Source organism: Miniopterus natalensis, chromosome 11 (assembly GCF_054644295.1).
Source record: "Miniopterus natalensis isolate mMinNat1 chromosome 11, mMinNat1.hap1, whole genome shotgun sequence".
In the NCBI taxonomy this organism is placed as follows: Eukaryota; Metazoa; Chordata; class Mammalia; order Chiroptera; family Miniopteridae; genus Miniopterus; species Miniopterus natalensis.
In genome coordinates, this window is record NC_142091.1 from 3,831,784 (window position 1) to 3,851,560 (window position 19,777).

The window sequence follows — 19,777 nt, forward strand, 5'->3', positions numbered from 1 at the left end:
GCTCAAACACGCTCTTTCCCCTAATGTGTTGAGAACATTCAAGAAACCAGATAACAAGGGCAATTTTCAGTGAAACTCAGTCGGGCATGTACAAGAGGTCATTTCTATTGGTAGTAGAGTGCAACAGCATGATTGACTTCATGTTCTCCATGTAACCCTTACATTTCCAACGGACCTGAAGTAGGACTTTCACCAAAGGATGTGTTTGCGTGTCTGTGGTGAAAGGAGCTCTAAGTTGTGTATTCAGTGCTGGAGAGTGACACACTCTACACGGGTTACTCAAGGTTTTGAGAGCACCAACATGCTTCAAACTGAAACTGCCACAAGGTGTGTGTAGAATGCGGAGAGAAGGTTTGTCATTTCAAAGAAAGAAGAGAAAACCAAAATCCAGGTAGTGAAACGAGCACCCCAGTATGGGAGATGTGCATGTGGACAGTTTCAAGCAGCAGCTCTTTGTGGACACTTGGAAACAAGGCTGTGAAAAATTTTGTACGAAGCGGATTTGGACAAAGCTGAAAGACCTTCCAAAGCCAGCCCTAAAGAACTTAGCCAAACAATGAATGTTGCAATAAGCTCCTGCAGGAAAGGTGCTTCTATGACACAACCCCCGAGCAGGTAGCTACATTCTGCACAGTACAAATGCTTATTAATTCCAGCATGAAAATTCACTCCAGAAGGATGAAATGTGTGTGTTTCTCTTGGAAAGAACCCTCAGCCATTGGCTTTTGCTTGCTCCTTCAAAGCCTTTGTAGAAACGTGTGCTTTCACGGCTGGAGTACATTTTGGGATGCATTTTTTCAATCTCTTGCAAGCCTCATGTTTCTTACACAATGTGGATAAATAAGGAGTATGTTTCCCAAGTCACTTGAAATCTAGGCCAACGCACACTGCATCACTCTTGCTCAAACACGCTCTTTCTCCTAATGTGTTGAGAATATTCAAGAAACCAGAAAACAAGGGAAATTTTCAGTGAAACTCAGTCGGGCATGTACAAGAGGTCATTTCTATTGGTAGTAGAGTGCAACAGCATGATTGACTTCATGTTCTCCATGAAACCCTTACATTTCCAAGGGACCTGAAGTAAGACTTTCACCAAAGGATGTGTTTGCGTGTCTGTGGTGAAAGGAGCTCTAAGTTGTGTATTCAGTGCTGGAGAGTGACACACTCTACACAGGTTACTCAGGGTTTTAAGAGCACCAACATGCTGCAAACTGAAACTGCTACAAGGTGTGTGTAGCATGCAGAAAGAAGGCTTGTCATTTCAAAGAAAGAAGAGGAAACCAAAATCCAGGTAGTGAAACGAGCACCCCAGTATGGGAGATGTGCATGTGGACAGTTTCAAGCAGCAGCTCTTTGTGGACACTTGGAAACAGGGCTGTGAAAAATTTCGTACGAAGCGGATTTGGACAAAGCTGAAAAACCTTCCAAAACCAGCCCTAAAGAACTTAGCCAAACAATGAATGTTGCAATAAGCTCCTGCAGGAAAGGTGCTTCTATGACACAACCCCCGAGCAGGTAGCTACATTCTGCACAGTACAAATGCTTATTAATTCCAGCATGAAAATTCACTCCAGAAGGATGAAATGTGTGTGTTTCTTTTGGAAAGAACCCTCAGCCATTGGCTTTTGCTTGCTCCTTCAAAGCCTTTGTAGAAACGTGTGCTTTCACGGCTGGAGTACGTTTTGGGATGCATTTTTTCAATCTCTTGCAAGCCTCATGTTTCTTACACAATGTGGAAAAATAAGGAGTATGTTTCCCAAATCACTTGAAATCTAGGCAAACGCACACTGCATCACTCTTGCTCAAACACGCTCTTTCTCCTAATGTGTTGAGAACATTCAAGAAACCAGAAAACAAGGGCAATTTGCAGTGAAACTCAGTCAGGCATGTACAAGAGGTCATTTCTATTGGTAGTAGAGTGCAACAGCATGATTGACTTCATGTTCTCCATGTAACCCTTACATTTCCAACGGACCTGAAGTAGGACTTTCACCAAAGGATGTGTTTGCGTGTCTGTGGTGAAACGAGCTCTATGGTGTGTATTCAGTGCTGGAGAGTGACACACTCTACATGGGTTACTCAAGGTTTTGAGAGCACCAACATGCTTCAAACTGAAACTGCCACAAGGTGTGTGTAGAATGCGGAAAGAAGGTTTGTCATTTCAAAGAAAGAAGAGGAAACCAAAATCCAGGTAGTGAAACGAGCACCCCAGTATGGGAGATGTGCATGTGGACAGTTTCAAGCAGCAGCTCTTTGTGGACACTTGGAAACAAGGCTGTGAAAAATTTCGTACGAAGCTGATTTGGACAAAGCTGAAAGACCTTCCAAAGCCAGCCCTAAAGAACTTAGCCAAACAATGAATGTTGCAATAAGCTCCTGCAGGAAAGGTGCTTCTATGACACAACCCCCGAGCAGGTAGCTACATTCTGCACAGTACAAATGCTTATTAATTCCAGCATGAAAATTCACTCCAGAAGGATGAAATGTGTGTGTTTCTCTTGGAAAGAACCCTCAGCCATTGGCTTTTGCTTGCTCCTTCAAAGCCTTTGTAGAAACGTGTGCTTTCACGGCTGGAGTACATTTTGGGATGCATTTTTTCAATCTCTTGCAGGCCTCATGTTTCTTACACAATGTGGATAAATAAGGAGTATGTTTCCCAAGTCACTTGAAATCTAGGCCAACGCACACTGCATCACTCTTGCTCAAACACGCTCTTTCTCCTAATGTGTTGAGAACATTCAAGAAACCAGAAAACAAGGGAAATTTTCAGTGAAACTCAGTCGGGCATGTACAAGAGGTCATTTCTATTGGTAGTAGAGTGCAACAGCATGATTGACTTCATGTTCTCCATGAAACCCTTACATTTCCAAGGGACCTGAAGTAAGACTTTCACCAAAGGATGTGTTTGCGTGTCTGTGGTGAAAGGAGCTCTAAGTTGTGTATTCAGTGCTGGAGAGTGACACACTCTACACAGGTTACTCAGGGTTTTAAGAGCACCAACATGCTGCAAACTGAAACTGCTACAAGGTGTGTGTAGCATGCAGAAAGAAGGCTTGTCATTTCAAAGAAAGAAGAGGAAACCAAAATCCAGGTAGTGAAACGAGCACCCCAGTATGGGAGATGTGCATGTGGACAGTTTCAAACAGCAGCTCTTTGTGGACACTTGGAAACAGGGCTGTGAAAAATTTCGTACGAAGCGGATTTGGACAAAGATGAAAGACCTTCCAAAACCAGCCCTAAAGAACTTAGCCAAACAATGAATGTTGCAATAAGCTCCTGCAGGAAAGGTGCTTCTATGACACAACCCCCGAGCAGGTAGCTACATTCTGCACAGTACAAAATGCATATGAATTCCAGCATGAAAACTCACTCCAGAAGGATGAAATGCATGTTTCTCTCTGAAAGAACACTCAGCCACTATTCTTTTGCTTGCTCCTTCCAAATCTTTGTAGAAACGTGTGTTTTACTGCTGGAATACGTTTTAGGATGCATTGTTTCAATCTCTTGCAAGCCTCATGTTGTTTCTTAGACAATGTGGAAAAACAAGGAGTATGTTTCCCAAATCACTTGAAATCCAGGAAAACGCACACTGCATCAGTCTTCTTCAAACACGCTCTATCTCCTAATGTGTTGTGAACTTTCAACAAACCAGAAAAGAAGGGCATTTTGCAGTGAAATTCAGACGGGTATGTACAAGAGTTCATTCCTATTGGTTGCAGAGTGCAAAAGCATGATTGACTTCATGTTCTCCATGAAACCCTTACATTTCCAAGTGAAAAGAGGTAGGACTTTCACCAAAGGATGTGTTTGCGTGTCTGTGGTGAAAGGAGCTCTAAGTTGTGTATTCAGTGCTGGAGAGTGACACACTCTACACGGGTTACTCAAGGTTTTGAGAGCACCGACATGCTTCAAGCTGAAACTGCCACAAGGTGTGTGTAGAATGCGGAGAGAAGGTTTGTCATTTCAAAGAAAGAAGAGAAAACCAAAATCCAGGTAGTGAAACGAGCACCCCAGTATGGGAGATGTGCATGTGTACAGTTTCAAGCAGCAGCTCTTTGTGGACACTTGGAAACAAGGGTGTGAAAAATTTCGTACGAAGCGGACTTGGACAAAGCTGAAAGACCTTCTAAAGCCAGCCCTAAAGAACTTAGCCAAACAATGAATGTTGCAATAAGCTCCTGCAGGAAAGGTGCTTCTATGACACAACCCCCGAGCAGGTAGCTACATTCTGCACAGTACAAATGCTTATTAATTCCAGCATGAAAATTCACTCCAGAAGGATGAAATGTGTGTGTTTGTCTTGGAAAGAACCCTCAGCCATTGGCTTTTGCTTGCTCCTTCAAAGCCTTTGTAGAAACGTGTGCTTTCACGGCTGGAGTACATTTTGGGATGCATTTTTTCAATCTCTTGCAAGCCTCATGTTTCTTACACAATGTGGATAAATAAGGAGTATGTTTCCCAAGTCACTTGAAATCTAGGCCAACGCACACTGCATCACTCTTGCTCAAACACGCTCTTTCTGCTAATGTGTTGAGAACATTCAAGAAACCAGAAAACAAGGGCAATTTGCAGTGAAACTCAGTCGGGCATGTACAAGAGGTCATTTCTATTGGTAGTAGAGTGCAACAGCATGATTGACTTCATGTTCTCCATGAAACCCTTACATTTCCAAGGGACCTGAAGTAAGACTTTCACCAAAGGATGTGTTTGCGTGTCTGTGGTGAAAGGAGCTCTAAGTTGTGTATTCAGTGCTGGAGAGTGACACACTCTACACAGGTTACTCAGGGTTTTAAGAGCACCAACATGCTGCAAACTGAAACTGCTACAAGGTGTGTGTAGCATGCAGAAAGAAGGTTTGTCATTTCAAAGAAAGAAGAGGAAACCAAAATCCAGGTAGTGAAACGAGCACCCCAGTATGGGAGATGTGCATGTGGACAGTTTCAAGCAGCAGCTCTTTGTGGACACTTGGAAACAGGGCTGTGAAAAATTTCGTACGAAGCGGATTTGGACAAAGCTGAAAGACCTTCCAAAACCAGCCCTAAAGAACTTAGCCAAACAATGAATGTTGCAATAAGCTCCTGCAGGAAAGGTGCTTCTATGACACAACCCCCGAGCAGGTAGCTACATTCTGCACAGTACAAAATGCATATGAATTCCAGCATGAAAACTCACTCCAGAAGGATGAAATGCATGTTTCTCTCTGAAAGAACACTCAGCCACTATTCTTTTGCTTGCTCCTTCCAAATCTTTGTAGAAACGTGTGTTTTACTGCTGGAATACGTTTTAGGATGCATTGTTTCAATCTCTTGCAAGCCTCATGTTGTTTCTTAGACAATGTGGAAAAACAAGGAGTATGTTTCCCAAATCACTTGAAATCCAGGAAAACGCACACTGCATCAGTCTTCTTCAAACACGCTCTATCTCCTAATGTGTTGTGAACTTTCAACAAACCAGAAAAGAAGGGCATTTTGCAGTGAAATTCAGACGGGTATGTACAAGAGTTCATTCCTATTGGTTGCAGAGTGCAAAAGCATGATTGACTTCATGTTCTCCATGAAGCCCTTATATTTTCAAGTGAAAAGAGGTAGGACTTTCACCAAAGGATGTGTTTGCGTGTCTGTGGTGAAAGGAGCTCTAAGTTGTGTATTCAGTGCTGGAGAGTGACACACTCTACACAGGTTACTCAGGGTTTTAAGAGCACCAACATGCTGCAAACTGAAACTGCTACAAGGTGTGTGAAGCATGCAGAAAGAAGGCTTGTCATTTCAAAGAAAGAAGAGGAAACCAAAATCCAGGTAGTGAAACGAGCACCCCAGTATGGGAGATGTGCATGTGGACAGTTTCAAGCAGCAGCTCTTTGTGGACACTTGGAAACAGGGCTGTGAAAAATTTCGTACGAAGCGGATTTGGACAAAGCTGAAAGACCTTCCAAAACCAGCCCTAAAGAACTTAGCCAAACAATGAATGTTGCAATAAGCTCCTGCAGGAAAGGTGCTTCTATGACACAACCCCCGAGCAGGTAGCTACATTCTGCACAGTACAAATGCTTATTAATTCCAGCATGAAAATTCACTCCAGAAGGATGAAATGTGTGTGTTTCTTTTGGAAAGAACCCTCAGCCATTGGCTTTTGCTTGCTCCTTCAAAGCCTTTGTAGAAACGTGTGCTTTCACGGCTGGAGTACGTTTTGGGATGCATTTTTTCAATCTCTTGCAAGCCTCATGTTTCTTACACAATGTGGAAAAATAAGGAGTATGTTTCCCAAATCACTTGAAATCTAGGCAAACGCACACTGCATCACTCTTGCTCAAACACGCTCTTTCTCCTAATGTGTTGAGAACATTCAAGAAACCAGAAAACAAGGGCAATTTGCAGTGAAACTCAGTCGGGCATGTACAAGAGGTCATTTCTATTGGTAGTAGAGTGCAACAGCATGATTGACTTCATGTTCTCCATGTAACCCTTACATTTCCAACGGACCTGAAGTAGGACTTTCACCAAAGGATGTGTTTGCGTGTCTGTGGTGAAACGAGCTCTAAGTTGTGTATTCAGTGCTGGAGAGTGACACACTCTACACGGGTTACTCAAGGTTTTGAGAGCACCAACATGCTTCAAACTGAAACTGCCACAAGGTGTGTGTACAATGCGGAAAGAAGGTTTGTCATTTCAAAGAAAGAAGAGGAAACCGAAATCCAGGTAGTGAAACGAGCACCCCAGTATGGGAGATGTGCATGTGGACAGTTTCAAGCAGCAGCTCTTTGTGGACACTTGGAAACAAGGCTGTGAAAAATTTCGTACGAAGCGGATTTGGACAAAGCTGAAAGACCTTCCAAAGCCAGCCCTAAAGAACTTAGCCAAACAATGAATGTTGCAATAAGCTCCTGCAGGAAAGGTGCTTCTATGACACAACCCCCGAGCAGGTAGCTACATTCTGCACAGTACAAATGCTTATTAATTCCAGCATGAAAATTCACTCCAGAAGGATGAAATGTGTGTGTTTCTCTTGGAAAGAACCCTCAGCCATTGGCTTTTGCTTGCTCCTTCAAAGCCTTTGTAGAAACGTGTGCTTTCACGGCTGGAGTACATTTTGGGATGCATTTTTTCAATCTCTTGCAAGCCTCATGTTTCTTACACAATGTGGATAAATAAGGAGTATGTTTCCCAAGTCACTTGAAATCTAGGCCAACGCACACTGCATCACTCTTGCTCAAACACGCTCTTTCTCCTAATGTGTTGAGAACATTCAAGAAACCAGAAAACAAGGGAAATTTTCAGTGAAACTCAGTCGGGCATGTACAAGAGGTCATTTCTATTGGTAGTAGAGTGCAACAGCATGATTGACTTCATGTTCTCCATGAAACCCTTACATTTCCAAGGGACCTGAAGTAAGACTTTCACCAAAGGATGTGTTTGCGTGTCTGTGGTGAAAGGAGCTCTAAGTTGTGTATTCAGTGCTGCAGAGTGACACACTCTACACAGGTTACTCAGGGTTTTAAGAGCACCAACATGCTGCAAACTGAAACTGCTACAAGGTGTGGGTAGCATGCAGAAAGAAGGCTTGTCATTTCAAAGAAAGAAGAGGAAACCAAAATCCAGGTAGTGAAACGAGCACCCCAGTATGGGAGATGTGCATGTGGACAGTTTCAAACAGCAGCTCTTTGTGGACACTTGGAAACAGGGCTGTGAAAAAGTTTCCTAGGAAGCGGGATTGGGCCAAAGTTGAAAGACCTTCCAAAACCAACCCAAAGAACTTAGCCAAACAATGAATGTTGCAATAAGCTCCTGCAGGAAAGGTGCTTCTATGACACAACCCCCGAGCAGGTAGCTACATTCTGCACAGTACAAAATGCATATGAATTCCAACATGAAAACTCACTCCAGAAGGATGAAATGCATGTTTCTCTCTGAAAGAACACTCAGCCACTATTCTTTTGCTTGCTCCTTCCAAATCTTTGTAGAAACGTGTGTTTTACTGCTGGAATACGTTTTAGGATGCATTGTTTCAAACTCTTGCAAGCCTCATGTTGTTTCTTAGACAATGTGGAAAAACAAGGAGTATGTTTCCCAAATCACTTGAAATCCAGGAAAACGCACACTGCATCAGTCTTCTTCAAACACGCTCTATCTCCTAATGTGTTGTGAATTTTCAACAAACCAGAAAAGAAGGGCATTTTGCAGTGAAATTCAGACGGGTATGTACAAGAGTTCATTCCTATTGGTTGCAGAGTGCAAAAGCATGATTGACTTCATGTTCTCCATGAAACCCTTACATTTCCAAGTGAAAAGAGGTAGGACTTTCACCAAAGGATGTGTTTGCGTGTCTGTGGTGAAAGGAGCTCTAAGTTGTGTATTCAGTGCTGGAGAGTGACACACTCTACACAGGTTACTCAGGGTTTTAAGAGCACCAACATGCTGCAAACTGAAACTGCTACAAGGTGTGTGTAGCATGCAGAAAGAAGGCTTGTCATTTCAAAGAAAGAAGAGGAAATCAAAATCCAGGTAGTGAAACGAGCACCCCAGTATGGGAGATGTGCATGTGGACAGTTTGAAGCAGCAGCTCTTTGTGGACACTTGGAAACAAGGCTGTGAAAAATTTCGTACGAAGTGGATTTGGACAAACTTGAAAGACCTTCCAAAGCCAGCCCTAAAGAACTTAGCCAAACAATGAATGTTGCAATAAGCTCCTGCAGGAAAGGTGCTTCTATGACACAACCCCCGAGCAGGTAGCTACATTCTGCACAGTACAAATGCTTATTAATTCCAGCATGAAAATTCACTCCAGAAGGATGAAATGTGTGTGTTTCTCTTGGAAAGAACCCTCAGCCATTGGCTTTTGCTTGCTCCTTCAAAGCCTTTGTAGAAACGTGTGCTTTCACGGCTGGAGTACATTTTGGGATGCATTTTTTCAATCTCTTGCAAGCCTCATGTTTCTTACACAATGTGGAAAAATAAGGAGTATGTTTCCCAAGTCACTTGAAATCTAGGCCAACGCACACTGCATCACTCTTGCTCAAACACGCTCTTTCTCCTAATGTGTTGAGAACATTCAAGAAACCAGAAAACAAAGAAATTTTCAGTGAAACTAAGTCGGGCATGTACAAGAGGTCATTTCTATTGGTAGTAGAGTGCAACAGCATGATTGACTTCATGTTCTCCATGAAACCCTTACATTTCCAAGGGACCTGAAGTAAGATTTTCACCAAAGGATGTGTTTGCGTGTCTGTGGTGAAAGGAGCTCTAAGTTGTGTATTCAGTGCTGGAGAGTGACACACTCTACACAGGTTACTCAGGGTTTTAAGAGCACCAACATGCTGCAAACTGAAACTGCTACAAGGTGTGTGTAGCATGCAGAAAGAAGGTTTGTCATTTCAAAGACAGAAGAGGAAACCAAAATCCAGGTAGTGAAACGAGCACCCCAGTATGGGAGATGTGCATGTGGACAGTTTCAAGCAGCAGCTCTTTGTGGACACTTGGAAACAGGGCTGTGAAAAATTTCGTACGAAGCGGATTTGGACAAAGCTGAAAGACCTTCCAAAACCAGCCCTAAAGAACTTAGCCAAACAATGAATGTTGCAATAAGTTCCTGCAGGAAAGGTGCTTCTATGACACAACCCCCGAGCAGGTAGCTACATTCTGCACAGTACAAAATGCATATGAATTACAGCATGAAAACTCACTCCAGAAGGATGAAATGCATGTTTCTCTCTGAAAGAACACTCAGCCACTATTCTTTTGCTTGCTCCTTCCAAATCTTTGTAGAAACGTGTGTTTTACTGCTGGAATACGTTTTAGGATGCATTGTTTCAATCTCTTGCAAGCCTCATGTTGATTCTTAGACAATGTGGAAAAACAAGGAGTATGTTTCCCAAATCACTTGAAATCCAGGAAAACGCACACTGCATCAGTCTTCTTCAAACGCGCTCTATCTCCTAATGTGTTGTGAACTTTCAACAAACCAGAAAAGAAGGGCATTTTGCAGTGAAATTCAGACAGGTATGTACAAGAGTTCATTCCTATTGGTTGCAGAGTGCAAAAGCATGATTGACTTCATGTTCTCCATGAAACCCTTACATTTCCAAGTGAAAAGAGGTAGGACTTTCACCAAAGGATGTGTTTGCGTGTCTGTGGTGAAAGGAGCTCTAAGTTGTGTATTCAGTGCTGGAGAGTGACACACTCTACACAGGTTACTCAGGGTTTTAAGAGCACCAACATGCTGCAAACTGAAACTGCTACAAGGTGTGTGTAGCATGCAGAAAGAAGGCTTGTCATTTCAAAGAAAGAAGAGGAAATCAAAATCCAGGTAGTGAAACGAGCACCCCAGTATGGGAGATGTGCATGTGGACAGTTTCAAGCAGCAGCTCTTTGTGGACACTTGGAAACAAGGCTGTGAAAAATTTTGTACGAAGCGGATTTGGACAAAGCTGAAAGACCTTCCAAAGCCAGCCCTAAAGAACTTAGCCAAACAATGAATGTTGCAATAAGCTCCTGCAGGAAAGGTGCTTCTATGACACAACCCCCGAGCAGGTAGCTACATTCTGCACAGTACAAATGCTTATTAATTCCAGCATGAAAATTCACTCCAGAAGGATGAAATGTGTGTGTTTCTCTTGGAAAGAACCCTCAGCCATTGGCTTTTGCTTGCTCCTTCAAAGCCTTTGTAGAAACGTGTGCTTTCACGGCTGGAGTACATGTTGGGATGCATTTTTTCAATCTCTTGCAAGCCTCATGTTTCTTACACAATGTGGATAAATAAGGAGTATGTTTCCCAAGTCACTTGAAATCTAGGCCAACGCACACTGCATCACTCTTGTTCAAACACGCTCTTTCTCCTAATGTGTTGAGAACATTCAAGAAACCAGAAAACAAGGGAAATTTTCAGTGAAACTCAGTCGGGCATGTACAAGAGGTCATTTCTATTGGTAGTAGAGTGCAACAGCATGATTGACTTCATGTTCTCCATGAAACCCTTACATTTCCAAGGGACCTGAAGTAAGACTTTCACCAAAGGATGTGTTTGCGTGTCTGTGGTGAAAGGAGCTCTAAGTTGTGTATTCAGTGCTGGAGAGTGACACACTCTACACAGGTTACTCAGGGTTTTAAGAGCACCAACATGCTGCAAACTGAAACTGTTACAAGGTGTGTGTAGCATGCAGAAAGAAGGCTTGTCATTTCAAAGAAAGAAGAGGAAACCAAAATCCAGGTAGTGAAACGAGCACCCCAGTATGGGAGATGTGCATGTGGACAGTTTCAAGCAGCAGCTCTTTGTGGACACTTGGAAACAGGGCTGTGAAAAATTTCGTACGAAGCGGATTTGGACAAAGCTGAAAGACCTTCCAAAACCAGCCCTAAAGAACTTAGCCAAACAATGAATGTTGCAATAAGCTCCTGCAGGAAAGGTGCTTCTATGACACAACCCCCGAGCAGGTAGCTACATTCTGCACAGTACAAATGCTTATTAATTCCAGCATGAAAATTCACTCCAGAAGGATGAAATGTGTGTGTTTCTTTTGGAAAGAACCCTCAGCCATTGGCTTTTGCTTGCTCCTTCAAAGCCTTTGTAGAAACGTGTGCTTTCACGGCTGGAGTACGTTTTGGGATGCATTTTTTCAATCTCTTGCAAGCCTCATGTTTCTTACACAATGTGGAAAAATAAGGAGTATGTTTCCCAAATCACTTGAAATCTAGGCAAACGCACACTGCATCACTCTTGCTCAAACACGCTCTTTCTCCTAATGTGTTGAGAACATTCAAGAAACCAGAAAACAAGGGCAATTTGCAGTGAAACTCAGTCGGGCATGTACAAGAGGTCATTTCTATTGGTAGTAGAGTGCAACAGCATGATTGACTTCATGTTCTCCATGTAACCCTTACATTTCCAACGGACCTGAAGTAGGACTTTCACCAAAGGATGTGTTTGCGTGTCTGTGGTAAAACGAGCTCTAAGTTGTGTATTCAGTGCTGGAGAGTGACACACTCTACACGGGTTACTCAAGGTTTTGAGAGCACCAACATGCTTCAAACTGAAACTGCCACAAGGTGTGTGTAGAATGCGGAGAGAAGGTTTGTCATTTCAAAGAAAGAAGAGAAAACCAAAATCCAGGTAGTGAAACGAGCACCCCAGTATGGGAGATGTGCATGTGGACAGTTTCAAGCAGCAGCTCTTTGTGGACACTTGGAAACAAGGCTGTGAAAAATTTTGTACGAAGCGGATTTGGACAAAGCTGAAAGACCTTCCAAAGCCAGCCCTAAAGAACTTAGCCAAACAATGAATGTTGCAATAAGCTCCTGCAGGAAAGGTGCTTCTATGACACAACCCCCGAGCAGGTAGCTACATTCTGCACAGTACAAATGCTTATTAATTCCAGCATGAAAATTCACTCCAGAAGGAATAAATGTGTGTGTTTCTCTTGGAAAGAACCCTCAGCCATTGGCTTTTGCTTGCTCCTTCAAAGCCTTTGTAGAAACGTGTGCTTTCACGGCTGGATTACATTTTGGGATGCATTTTTTCAATCTCTTGCAAGCCTCATGTTTCTTACACAATGTGGATAAATAAGGAGTATGTTTCCCAAGTCACTTGAAATCTAGGCCAACGCACACTGCATCACTCTTGCTCAAACACGCTCTTTCTCCTAATGTGTTGAGAACATTCAAGAAACCAGAAAACAAGGGAAATTTTCAGTGAAACTCAGTCGGGCATGTACAAGAGGTCATTTCTATTGGTAGTAGAGTGCAACAGCATGATTGACTTCATGTTCTCCATGAAACCCTTACATTTCCAAGGGACCTGAAGTAAGACTTTCACCAAAGGATGTGTTTGCGTGTCTGTGGTGAAAGGAGCTCTAAGTTGTGTATTCAGTGCTGGAGAGTGACACACTCTACACAGGTTACTCAGGGTTTTAAGAGCACCAACATGCTGCAAACTGAAACTGTTACAAGGTGTGTGTAGCATGCAGAAAGAAGGCTTGTCATTTCAAAGAAAGAAGAGGAAACCAAAATCCAGGTAGTGAAACGAGCACCCCAGTATGGGAGATGTGCATGTGGACAGTTTCAAGCAGCAGCTCTTTGTGGACACTTGGAAACAGGGCTGTGAAAAATTTCGTACGAAGCGGATTTGGACAAAGATGAAAGACCTTCCAAAACCAGCCCTAAAGAACTTAGCCAAACAATGAATGTTGCAATAAGCTCCTGCAGGAAAGGTGCTTCTATGACACAACCCCCGAGCAGGTAGCTACATTCTGCACAGTACAAATGCTTATTAATTCCAGCATGAAAATTCACTCCAGAAGGATGAAATGTGTGTGTTTCTTTTGGAAAGAACCCTCAGCCATTGGCTTTTGCTTGCTCCTTCAAAGCCTTTGTAGAAACGTGTGCTTTCACGGCTGGAGTACGTTTTGGGATGCATTTTTTCAATCTCTTGCAAGCCTCATGTTTCTTACACAATGTGGAAAAATAAGGAGTATGTTTCCCAAATCACTTGAAATCTAGGCAAACGCACACTGCATCACTCTTGCTCAAACACGCTCTTTCTCCTAATGTGTTGAGAACATTCAAGAAACCAGAAAACAAGGGCAATTTGCAGTGAAATTCAGTCAGGCATGTACAAGAGGTCATTTCTATTGGTAGTAGAGTGCAACAGCATGATTGACTTCATGTTCTCCATGTAACCCTTATATTTCCAACGGACCTGAAGTAGGACTTTCACCAAAGGATGTGTTTGCGTGTCTCTGGTGAAACGAGCTCTAAGGTGTGTATTCAGTGCTGGAGAGTGACACACTCTACATGGGTTACTCAAGGTTTTGAGAGCACCAACATGCTTCAAACTGAAACTGCCACAAGGTGTGTGTAGAATGCGGAAACAAGGTTTGTCATTTCAAAGAAAGAAGAGGAAACCAAAATCCAGGTAGTGAAACGAGCACCCCAGTATGGGAGATGTGCATGTGGACAGTTTCAAGCAGCAGCTCTTTGTGGACACTTGGAAACAAGGCTGTGAAAAATTTCGTACGAAGCTGATTTGGACAAAGCTGAAAGACCTTCCAAAGCCAGCCCTAAAGAACTTAGCCAAACAATGAATGTTGCAATAAGCTCCTGCAGGAAAGGTGCTTCTATGACACAACCCCCGAGCAGGTAGCTACATTCTGCACAGTACAAATGCTTATTAATTCCAGCATGAAAATTCACTCCAGAAGGATGAAATGTGTGTGTTTCTCTTGGAAAGAACCCTCAGCCATTGGCTTTTGCTTGCTCCTTCAAAGCCTTTGTAGAAACGTGTGCTTTCACGGCTGGAGTACATTTTGGGATGCATTTTTTCAATCTCTTGCAAGCCTCATGTTTCTTACACAATGTGGATAAATAAGGAGTATGTTTCCCAAGTCACTTGAAATCTAGGCCAACGCACACTGCATCACTCTTGCTCAAACACGCTCTTTCTCCTAATGTGTTGAGAACATTCAAGAAACCAGAAAACAAGGGCAATTTGCAGTGAAACTCAGTCGGGCATGTACAAGAGGTCATTTCTATTGGTAGTAGAGTGCAACAGCATGATTGACTTCATGTTCTCCATGAAACCCTTACATTTCCAAGGGACCTGAAGTAAGACTTTCACCAAAGGATGTGTTTGCGTGTCTGTGGTGAAAGGAGCTCTAAGTTGTGTATTCAGTGCTGGAGAGTGACACACTCTACACAGGTTACTCAGGGTTTTAAGAGCACCAACATGCTGCAAACTGAAACTGCTACAAGGTGTGTGTAGCATGCAGAAAGAAGGCTTGTCATTTCAAAGAAAGAAGAGGAAACCAAAATCCAGGTAGTGAAACGAGCACCCCAGTATGGGAGATGTGCATGTGGACAGTTTCAAACAGCAGCTCTTTGTGGACACTTGGAAACAGGGCTGTGAAAAATTTCGTACGAAGCGGATTTGGACAAAGATGAAAGACCTTCCAAAACCAGCCCTAAAGAACTTAGCCAAACAATGAATGTTGCAATAAGCTCCTGCAGGAAAGGTGCTTCTATGACACAACCCCCGAGCAGGTAGCTACATTCTGCACAGTACAAAATGCATATGAATTCCAGCATGAAAACTCACTCCAGAAGGATGAAATGCATGTTTCTCTCTGAAAGAACACTCAGCCACTATTCTTTTGCTTGCTCCTTCCAAATCTTTGTAGAAACGTGTGTTTTACTGCTGGAATACGTTTTAGGATGCATTGTTTCAATCTCTTGCAAGCCTCATGTTGTTTCTTAGACAATGTGGAAAAACAAGGAGTATGTTTCCCAAATCACTTGAAATCCAGGAAAACGCACACTGCATCAGTCTTCTTCAAACACGCTCTATCTCCTAATGTGTTGTGAACTTTCAACAAACCAGAAAAGAAGGGCATTTTGCAGTGAAATCAGACGGGTATGTACAAGAGTTCATTCCTATTGGTTGCAGAGTGCAAAAGCATGATTGACTTCATGTTCTCCATGAAACCCTTACATTTCCAAGTGAAAAGAGGTAGGACTTTCACCAAAGGATGTGTTTGCGTGTCTGTGGTGAAAGGAGCTCTAAGTTGTGTATTCAGTGCTGGAGAGTGACACACTCTACACGGGTTACTCAAGGTTTTGAGAGCACCGACATGCTTCAAGCTGAAACTGCCACAAGGTGTGTGTAGAATGCGGAGAGAAGGTTTGTCATTTCAAAGAAAGAAGAGAAAACCAAAATCCAGGTAGTGAAACGAGCACCCCAGTATGGGAGATGTGCATGTGTACAGTTTCAAGCAGCAGCTCTTTGTGGACACTTGGAAACAAGGGTGTGAAAAATTTCGTACGAAGCGGACTTGGACAAAGCTGAAAGACCTTCTAAAGCCAGCCCTAAAGAACTTAGCCAAACAATGAATGTTGCAATAAGCTCCTGCAGGAAAGGTGCTTCTATGACACAACCCCCGAGCAGGTAGCTACATTCTGCACAGTACAAATGCTTATTAATTCCAGCATGAAAATTCACTCCAGAAGGATGAAATGTGTGTGTTTGTCTTGGAAAGAACCCTCAGCCATTGGCTTTTGCTTGCTCCTTCAAAGCCTTTGTAGAAACGTGTGCTTTCACGGCTGGAGTACATTTTGGGATGCATTTTTTCAATCTCTTGCAAGCCTCATGTTTCTTACACAATGTGGATAAATAAGGAGTATGTTTCCCAAGTCACTTGAAATCTAGGCCAACGCACACTGCATCACTCTTGCTCAAACACGCTCTTTCTGCTAATGTGTTGAGAACATTCAAGAAACCAGAAAACAAGGGCAATTTGCAGTGAAACTCAGTCGGGCATGTACAAGAGGTCATTTCTATTGGTAGTAGAGTGCAACAGCATGATTGACTTCATGTTCTCCATGAAACCCTTACATTTCCAAGGGACCTGAAGTAAGACTTTCACCAAAGGATGTGTTTGCGTGTCTGTGGTGAAAGGAGCTCTAAGTTGTGTATTCAGTGCTGGAGAGTGACACACTCTACACAGGTTACTCAGGGTTTTAAGAGCACCAACATGCTGCAAACTGAAACTGCTACAAGGTGTGTGTAGCATGCAGAAAGAAGGTTTGTCATTTCAAAGAAAGAAGAGGAAACCAAAATCCAGGTAGTGAAACGAGCACCCCAGTATGGGAGATGTGCATGTGGACAGTTTCAAGCAGCAGCTCTTTGTGGACACTTGGAAACAGGGCTGTGAAAAAGTTTCCTAGGAAGCGGGATTGGGCCAAAGTTGAAAGACCTTCCAAAACCAACCCAAAGAACTTAGCCAAACAATGAATGTTGCAATAAGCTCCTGCAGGAAAGGTGCTTCTATGACACAACCCCCGAGCAGGTAGCTACATTCTGCACAGTACAAAATGCATATGAATTCCAACATGAAAACTCACTCCAGAAGGATGAAATGCATGTTTCTCTCTGAAAGAACACTCAGCCACTATTCTTTTGCTTGCTCCTTCCAAATCTTTGTAGAAACGTGTGTTTTACTGCTGGAATACGTTTTAGGATGCATTGTTTCAAACTCTTGCAAGCCTCATGTTGTTTCTTAGACAATGTGGAAAAACAAGGAGTATGTTTCCCAAATCACTTGAAATCCAGGAAAACGCACACTGCATCAGTCTTCTTCAAACGCGCTCTATCTCCTAATGTGTTGTGAACTTTCAACAAACCAGAAAAGAAGGGCATTTTGCAGTGAAATTCAGACAGGTATGTACAAGAGTTCATTCCTATTGGTTGCAGAGTGCAAAAGCATGATTGACTTCATGTTCTCCATGAAACCCTTACATTTCCAAGTGAAAAGAGGTAGGACTTTCACCAAAGGATGTGTTTGCGTGTCTGTGGTGAAAGGAGCTCTAAGTTGTGTATTCAGTGCTGGAGAGTGACACACTCTACACAGGTTACTCAGGGTTTTAAGAGCACCAACATGCTGCAAGCTGAAACTGCTACAAGGTGTGCGTAGCATGCAGAAAGAAGGCTTGTCATTTCAAAGAAAGAAGAGGAAACCAAAATCCAGGTAGTGAAACGAGCACCCCAGTATGGGAGATGTGCATGTGGACAGTTTCAAGCAGCAGCTCTTTGTGGACACTTGGAAACAAGGCTGTGAAAAATTTCGTACGAAGCGGATTTGGACAAAGCTGAAAGACCTTCCAAAGCCAGCCCTAAAGAATTTAGCCAAACAATGAATGTTGCAATAAGCTCCTGCAGGAAAGGTGCTTCTATGACACAACCCCCGAGCAGGTAGCTACATTCTGCACAGTACAAATGCTTATTAATTCCAGCATGAAAATTCACTCCAGAAGGATGAAATGTGTGTGTTTCTCTTGGAAAGAACCCTCAGCCATTGGCTTTTGCTTGCTCCTTCAAAGCCTTTGTGGAAACGTGTGCTTTCACGGCTGGAGTACATTTTGGGATGCATTTTTTCAATCTCTTGCAAGCCTCATGTTTCTTACACAATGTGGATAAATAAGGAGTATGTTTCCCAAGTCACTTGAAATCTAGGCCAACGCACACTGCATCACTCTTGCTCAAACACGCTCTTTCTCCTAATGTGTTGAGAACATTCAAGAAACCAGAAAACAAGGGAAATTTTCAGTGAAACAAAGTCGGGCATGTACAAGAGGTCATTTCTATTGGTAGTAGAGTGCAACAGCATGATTGACTTCATGTTCTCCATGAAACCCTTACATTTCCAAGGGACCTGAAGTAAGACTTTCACCAAAGGATGTGTTTGCGTGTCTGTGGTGAAAGGAGCTCTAAGTTGTGTATTCAGTGCTGGAGAGTGACACACTCTACACAGGTTACTCAGGGTTTTAAGAGCACCAACATGCTGCAAACTGAAACTGCTACAAGGTGTGTGTAGCATGCAGAAAGAAGGTTTGTCATTTCAAAGAAAGAAGAGGAAACCAAAATCCAGGTAGTGAAACGAGCACCCCAGTATGGGAGATGTGCATGTGGACAGTTTCAAGCAGCAGCTCTTTGTGGACACTTGGAAACAGGGCTGTGAAAAATTTCGTACGAAGCGGATTTGGACAAAGCTGAAAGACCTTCCAAAACCAGCCCTAAAGAACTTAGCCAAACAATGAATGTTGCAATAAGTTCCTGCAGGAAAGGTGCTTCTATGACACAACCCCCGAGCAGGTAGCTACATTCTGCACAGTACAAAATGCATATGAATTCCAGCATGAAAACTCACTCCAGAAGGATGAAATGCATGTTTCTCTCTGAAAGAACACTCAGCCACTATTCTTTTGCTTGCTCCTTCCAAATCTTTGTAGAAACGTGTGTTTTACTGCTGGAATACGTTTTAGGATGCATTGTTTCAATCTCTTGCAAGCCTCATGTTGATTCTTAGACAATGTGGAAAAACAAGGAGTATGTTTCCCAAATCACTTGAAATCCAGGAAAACGCACACTGCATCAGTCTTCTTCAAACACGCTCTATCTCCTAATGTGTTGTGAACTTTCAACAAACCAGAAAAGAAGGGCATTTTGCAGTGAAATTCAGACAGGTATGTACAAGAGTTCATTCCTATTGGTTGCAGAGTGCAAAAGCATGATTGACTTCATGTTCTCCATGAAACCCTTACATTTCCAAGTGAAAAGAGGTAGGACTTTCACCTAAGGATGTGTTTGCGTGTCTGTGGTGAAAGGAGCTCTAAGTTGTGTATTCAGTGCTGGAGAGTGACACACTCTACACAGGTTACTCAGGGTTTTAAGAGCACCAACATGCTGCAAACTGAAACTGCTACAAGGTGTGCGTAGCATGCAGAAAGAAGGCTTGTCATTTCAAAGAAAGAAGAGGAAACCAAAATCCAGGTAGTGAAACGAGCACCCCAGTATGGGAGATGTGCATGTGGACAGTTTCAAGCAGCAGCTCTTTGTGGACACTTGGAAACAAGGCTGTGAAAAATTTCGTACGAAGCGGATTTGGACAAAGCTGAAAGACCTTCCAAAACCAGCCCTAAAGAACTTAGCCAAACAATGAATGTTGCAATAAGCTCCTGCAGGAAAGGTGCTTCTATGACACAACCCCCGAGCAGGTAGCTACATTCTGCACAGTACAAATGCTTATTAATTCCAGCATGAAAATTCACTCCAGAAGGATGAAATGTGTGTGTTTCTCTTGGAAAGAACCCTCAGCCATTGGCTTTTGCTTGCTCCTTCAAAGCCTTTGTAGAAACGTGTGCTTTCACGGCTGGAGTACATTTTGGGATGCATTTTTTCAATCTCTTGCAAGCCTCATGTTTCTTACACAATGTGGATAAATAAGGAGTATGTTTCCCAAGTC